At 45.3% G+C, this 7,277-nt stretch overlaps 2 non-coding genes across 2 annotated transcripts; both read right to left on the reverse strand.

The window, feature by feature from the left end:
• Positions 1–5,464: 5,464 nt before the first annotated feature.
• LOC134997395 (U1 spliceosomal RNA) lies at positions 5,465–5,627 on the reverse strand. Its single transcript, XR_010199916.1, has one exon. It is a non-coding gene; the product is annotated as a U1 spliceosomal RNA (small nuclear RNA).
• Positions 5,628–5,779: 152 nt separating this feature from the next.
• LOC134997104 (U1 spliceosomal RNA) lies at positions 5,780–5,943 on the reverse strand. The gene has a single exon (XR_010199657.1). It is a non-coding gene; the product is annotated as a U1 spliceosomal RNA (small nuclear RNA).
• Positions 5,944–7,277: the final 1,334 nt, after the last annotated feature.

Consider the following 7,277-nt stretch of genomic DNA (forward strand, 5'->3'; position numbering starts at 1 on the left):
GGCGTTTGCGAGATGCTGCTACTGGTGCCGCCGCTGTTGTTCTTGCGGCGGGAGTCAATACATCTACCCAGTGGGCTGTCACAGTCATATAGTCCTGAGTCTGCCCTGCTCCACTTGTCCACATGTCCGTGGTTAAGTGGACATTGGGTACAACTGCATTTTTTAGGACACTGGTGAGTCTTTTTCTGAGGTCTGTGTACATTTTCGGTATCGCCTGCCTAGAGAAATGGAACCTAGATGGTATTTGGTACCGGGGACACAGTACCTCAATCAAGTCTATAGTTGGCTCTGAAGTAATGATGGATACCGGAACCACGTTTCTCACTGCCCAGGAAGCCAAGGCCTCAGTTATCCGCTTTGCAGCAGGATGACTGCTGTGATATTTCATCTTCCTTGCAAAGGACTGTTGGACAGTCAATTGCTTGGTGGAAGTAGTAAAAGTGGTCTTACGACTTCCCCTCTGGGATGACCATCGACTCCCAGCAGCAACAACAGCAGCGCCAGCAGCAGTAGGCGTTACACTCAAGGATGCATCGGAGGAATCCCAGGCAGGAGAGAACTCGTCAGAATTGCCAGTGACATGGCCTGCAGGACTATTGGCATTCCTGGGGAAGGAGGAAATTGACACTGAGGGAGTTGGTGGGGTGGTTTGCGTGAGCTTGGTTACAAGAGGAAGGGATTTACTGGTCAGTGGACTGCTTCCGCTGTCGCCCAAAGTTTTTGAACTTGTCACTGACTTATGATGAATGCGCTGCAGGTGACGTATAAGGGAGGATGTTCCGAGGTGGTTAACGTCCTTACCCCTACTTATTACAGCTTGACAAAGGCAACACACGGCTTGACACCTGTTGTCCGCATTTCTGTTGAAATACTTCCACACCGAAGAGCTGATTTTTTTGGTATTTTCACCAGGCATGTCAATGGCCATATTCCTCCCACGGACAACAGGTGTCTCGCCGGGTGCCTGACTTAAACAAACCAACTCACCATCAGAATCCTCCTTGTCAATTTCCTCCCCAGCGCCAGCAACACCCATATCCTCCTCATCCTGGTGTACTTCAACACTGACATCTTCAATCTGACTATCAGGAACTGGACTGCGGGTGCTCCTTCCAGCACTTGCAGGGGGCATGCAAATGGTGGAAGGTGCATGCTCTTCACGTCCAGTGTTGGGAAGGTCAGGCATCGCAACCGACACAATTGGACTCTCCTTGTGGATTTGTGATTTTGAAGAACGCACAGTTCTTTGCTGTGCTTTTGCCAGCTTAAGTCTTTTCATTTTTCTAGCGAGAGGCTGAGTGCTTCCATCCTCATGTGAAGCTGAACCACTAGCCATGAACATAGGCCAGGGCCTCAGCCGTTCCTTGCCACTCCGTGTGGTAAATGGCATATTGGCAAGTTTACGCTTCTCCTCCGACGATTTTTATTTAGATTTTTGAGTCCTTTTTTTACTGATCTTTTGTGTTTTGGATTTTACATGCTCTGTACTATGACATTGGGCATCGGCCTTGGCAGACGACGTTGATGGAATTTCATCGTCTCGGCCATGACTAGTGGCAGCAGCTTCAGCACGAGGTGGAAGTGGATCTTGATCTTTCCCTATTTTTGGAACCTCAACATTTTTGTTCTCCATATTTTAATAGGCACAACTAAAAGGCACCTCAGGTAAACAATGGAGATGGATGGATACTAGTATACTTATGGATGACGAGTGACTGACGACACAGAGGTAGCTACAGCCGTGGACTACCGTACTGCGTCTGCTAGTATAGAGATGATAATTAATGATATAAAAAAAATATATATATAACTACTGTAGGTATATATAATATAATGACGGACCTGGTGGACACTGTCAGCAGACTGCTAAACTACTAGTATGAAGAAGATAGAAAAAAACTTCCACCACAGGTAGGTAGGTATACAATTATGGACGAGCACTGACGACACAGAGATAGCCACAGCCGTGGACTACCGTACTGCGTCTGCTAGTATAGAGATGATAATTAATGATATAAAAAAAAATATATATAACTACTGTAGGTATATATAATATAATGACGGACCTGGTGGACACTGTCAGCAGACTGCTAAACTACTAGTATGAAGAAGATAGAAAAAAAAACCCACCACAGTTAGGTATACAATTATGGACGAGTGACGACACAGAGGTAGGTACAGCCGTGAACTACCGTACTGCGTCTGCTAGTATAGATAATATACTAAATATATTACTACTGTAGGTATATAATATAATGACGGACCTGGTGGACACTGTCAGCAGACTCCTAAACTACTAGTATGAAGAAGATAGAAAAAAAAAACCCACCACAGGTAGGTATACAATTATGGACGAGCACTGACGACACAGAGGTAGGTACAGCCGTGGACTACCGTACTGCGTCTGCTAGTATAGATAATATAATAAATATATTACTACTGTAGGTATATAATATAATGACGGACCTGGTGGACACTGTCAGCAGACTGCTAAACTACTAGTATGAAGAAGATAAAAAAAAAACCCACCACAGGTAGGTAGGTATACAATTATGGACGAGCACTGACGACACAGAGATAGCCACAGCCGTGGACTACCGTACTGCGTCTGCTAGTATAGATAATATAATAAATATATTACTACTGTAGGTATATAATATAATGATGGACCTGGTGGACACTGTCAGTAGACTCCTAAACTACTAGTATGAAGAAGATAGAAAAAAAAAACCCACCACAGGTAGGTAGGTATACAATTATGGACGAGCACTGACGACACAGAGATAGCCACAGCCGTGGACTACCGTACTGCGTCTGCTAATATAGAGATGATAAAGATGAAAAAAAAAATATAACACTACTGCAGATAAATATTTATATAATATATGTATGACGGACCTGCTGGACACTGTCAGCAGAATGCGTTTATAGAATAAAAAAAAAACACCACAGGAGTGTTTAACTTTTTCAGGCAGACAATATACTGGTGGTCACACTGGCAGCAAAAGTGTTCACTGTACTCCTGCTATAACTGCTCCCCAGTCTCCCCCACAATTAAGCTGTGTGAGCAGTGAGCACTCAGCACAGTCAGATATACATAGATGATATATCATGCAGCACACTGAGGCTGAGCACAGATATGGTATGTGTATCGTTTTTTTTCAGGCAGAGAACGGATTATAAATAATAAAACTGGTGGTCACTATCAGCAAAACTCTACACTACTGAGTACTCCTGACAAGTTCAACTGCTCCCCAAATTAGTAGTAATTCAAATGTCACTCGTCTCTATCTTCTAATCTAAACGGAGAGGACGCCAGCCACGTCCTCTCCCTATCAATCTCAATGCATGTGTGAAAATGGCGGCGACGCGCGGCTCCTTATATAGAATCCAAGTCTCGTGAGAATCCGACAGCGGGATGATGACGTTCGGGCGCGCTCGGGTTAACCGAGCAAGGCGGGAGGATCCGAGTCTGCTCGGACCCGTGCAAAAAAGGGTGAAGTTCGGGCGGGTTCGGATTCCGAGGAACCGAACCCGCTCATCTCTTATGGCCACCCAGCATGACGCCTCCCTTCTTGACCATGCTGTAATTGCAGTCGCACTGCAGTTCAGCGTGATCATAAAAAATGGTGTAGCCTCCTGCTGGTGCAGACTGTATGTGCGCGCAGGAAGCCGCCACCATTTTTGTGATCACAGCGGCTGAATGTGATGTCATACAGCCGCTGTGACCACGCCCCCTGTGTCTCCTCCATTGCAGACCCCATTTTGAAGCCTTGCCCCCGCACCGCTCCATCCCTGACTTGGAAATGGAGTGTTGCTGACCCCCCTCTCCCCCCCTGCCCCGATTGACAGGCAGAGGCGATCGCATTCTCTGCGGGGTGCCGCAGAAAATGCAGGCACATGCGTATGCTCTTAGCAATTTTTGCAGTTGGATCACTTATTGTGATTGCAATCCAACCTGAATCAGGCCCTATTACCTATCACAATGCGCTGCGGGCAGTACAAAATTGGTTTAATATAGGAGAAAAACCCCCAGACCTGTGCTCCTTAACTGTACCTGGTGGCTAGTGGAGCGGCTGCCCAGTAATCAGTGTCCACGCCAGTGCGCACACGGTCCACCCCCTACGGCCACGCTCCCCTTCATCAGCGGCCTCGTGATCCGGAAGGGCGGTGTGTGTGTGACTGACCTTAGGAAGAAACCGGAGCCTCCGCTGCAGTGACCCAGCAACCAGGGCACGGGAGTATACAGCGCCGCTGGGAGTGATGAAGCTGCAGTAAAGATGTCTATTAGACCTAGCCTGCTGCAGCCCTTGTAGATTCTCATAAAACAAGTTCTTCTTTTCTTGTCAAAATGAATAGCTAAGAATAGGCTGCCTGAGGCAGGCCCCTGTTAAGTGGCCTGCTACTGAAGGCACCAACTACAAACTGAGCTCCCTGTTCATGGAAGCGGGGTTATAGAGGAGGATGCACTGAGCATCTTGGGAACAGTCAAAAGCTTTGAGCCGGTTGGTGCCTCAGATCAAGATCCTACTCTACACCCCAATGTGAATCCTTGTGGAGTCCTGTGTACCCCACAGAAGAAATTAATGTGTCACACCCATTGGCAGCAACCTTAGAATAGCTGCTGATGGGCACAATTGAGAAAGGAAGGGGGGGGGGGGACATTTGAATCCAGCACATAGATGCAATTCAAATATGTAATTTGTACCTTCCTATTTTAAAATATAATGGATGAACTTCACCCTGTGAGAACAATCTTCATGATCAAGAGATCTCATATGCAAAATAAGTATGAGTTGGGATAGGGCTGGGGAGGGTGGCTGCTCGGCCCCTCCCCCGTCAAGTTAAGGAGATTCAACTGAGGAAGCACAAGGGAACTCTCGTCTGGGGACAACAACTGCAGGGAGACCACATCTTTTCAGATGAACATGGGAGGGCGGAAGGCTGCCTAATACTGAAGCACCATCAAATATCAAACCATATGCAACAACTAGTACAAGCATTCCTGGGGGAAGGTCTGCAGCAGACGGATTTGCATACGGTGATGTCATCCAAGCAGTGGGCCAAAGTTGGCTGGAACCCTCATTTGCATATGAAAATAGAAAAGGGGCATGCAGGGCATGGCGGCCTTTTGCGGTGCTTGGATGACCCCTAGTTCGCATTAAACACCCCCACCCTCCTTTGGTGTGGGGCTCATGTTGGCTATGCCCCAGCCCCTGAAGCATTCAAGCTGATTTCTTGCAGCAGCTGGGCACTGTAACAGCTCCAGAGCTGCTCTGTAAGGCAACTAAAAGGGTGTGGGCCCTGCAGCACTACCTGTAGTTCGCATTGTGTGTTGGAAGGCACAAAGTAAGCAGACGGGAGAAGTCAGGATAGTGCGCAAGGGCATAGAAGGCAGTGGCTCCAGAAAAGAGAAGTGGAAACAGACAGCAAACTAGGCTGGAGAGAGACCTGAGACAAAGAGATCTGAATTATACGAGAGCCGACCAGGGGAAACACAAATTATGCAATCAAGTTTCCCACATTTGGGGAAATCGCAGGAGCAGCACACCCAGAGTGCAATGGGTGAGCCTTGCCCTTGGAGAAGCACCTTCATGATCATAGTATCTCACCTGGCAGGTAAGTAGGAGTTGGGCTAGAGCTGGGGAGGGTCACTGCTCGGGCACCCCCCTGTCAAGTGAAGGAGATCCAACTGAGGCAGCACAAGGGTACTCTCGAAAGAAGAACAAGGCTAGAGGAATATATGAGACAAAGAAATCTGACTTTTACCAGAGCTGACCAGAGGAAAACACAAACACAGTCCCCCACTACCACAAAAAATGCAGGCGAGTTTCCCACATTTGGGGAAATCACAGGGGTCAGCATACCCAGAATGCAATGAATGAACCTCACCCTGGGAGAACAATCTTCATGACCATGGTATCTCCTATGCAAAATAAGTATGATTTGGGATAGGGCTGGGGAGGGCCGCTGCTCAGGCACATCTCTGTCAAGTAAAGGAGATTCAACTGAGGCAGCACAAGGGAACTCTCATCTGGGGACAACAACTGCAGGGAGAACACATATTTTCAGATGAACATGGGAGGGAAGAAGGGAATTCCACATCCTGATTGCCCTAACAGTGAAGAAACCTTTCCTCCATTGCGTTCTGAACTTTCCTCCAGTCGCAGCGAGTGACCACGTGTTCTTTTAATAAATAATTCCTCTGATAACTCTTTGTTATGTATCTTTACATATTTGAAGATATTAATAATATCTCCTCTTAGGCACCTCTTTTCTAGTGTATAAATATTCAGCCTAGTAAGTCTTTCCTTATAGTCCAGTACTTTAAGGCCTTTAATCAATTTAGTCTTCAGGATCTCTGACACTTCCATGAGCAGCAGAGTAGTGCAATGGAAGCATGCTGGGCCCATAACCCAGAGGTCGATTGATCGAAACTATCCTCTGCTATGTGCATTTTTTTTTTTATAATTAAAGTAATCAAAAACTGGGATTGATATTTTGGCACTTTTATTTTTACTTAAAGTACAATAACTTTTATCATTTTAATTTGTTTTAATAGTATATTGACAGCATTGTTTTCTTTAAAAAATCCACTTAATTTTCTTTACCCTATTACTGAAATGGTAATTGACAAAAACAAACTACATTGTCACCAGAAGAGCAATGCAAAATGTACAAGTGATATATGAAAATCATCTTCCATCTTGAATTTCAATGATGCATTGGGACAACAATTTGTGAGAAACATCTTCACCCATAAAGAAAGATTTTCTTAATTCCTTACCTGTGTGCTGATTAGATATCACCTTGTTTTCACATTAAACAGACTTCCCCATGAGGAAGCAGCAAGGATGCAGTGACGTTTCCTGGTGTCAACCTGTATTATTTCAGTAGACATTGAAATGAGGATGCATCTTTGATGCCTTTCCAATGAAGCAAGTTTAATTCAGTAATAGGTGAAAAACCATTCCTACAAAGGTGTTAATCAGAGACTTGGCTTTGTGGACACTTTTCAGAGAGCAAATTTGTTAGCATAAACATAAAATCAGAAAATGAAGAGCTGTTTAATCACTCAATTGGACTTTTCTGCCAGCATAATTTTTTTTCTCTGCAACTCACTGCTAAATTGTGCTTCCTAGCTGTTTTTTTATAAAATCACTTAATCAAATCTAACTCTGATTACATCAGAGAAGGCCAGGTACCCTACACCATAAGGGGGGTTTTTGAAATTTTGACTTGTCTACTTAAAGATCACCAAAATCTGATTACAAGTT

The sequence above is a fragment of the Pseudophryne corroboree genome, unplaced genomic scaffold (genome assembly GCF_028390025.1).
Source record: "Pseudophryne corroboree isolate aPseCor3 unplaced genomic scaffold, aPseCor3.hap2 scaffold_144, whole genome shotgun sequence".
NCBI classification, from domain to species: domain Eukaryota; kingdom Metazoa; phylum Chordata; class Amphibia; order Anura; family Myobatrachidae; genus Pseudophryne; species Pseudophryne corroboree.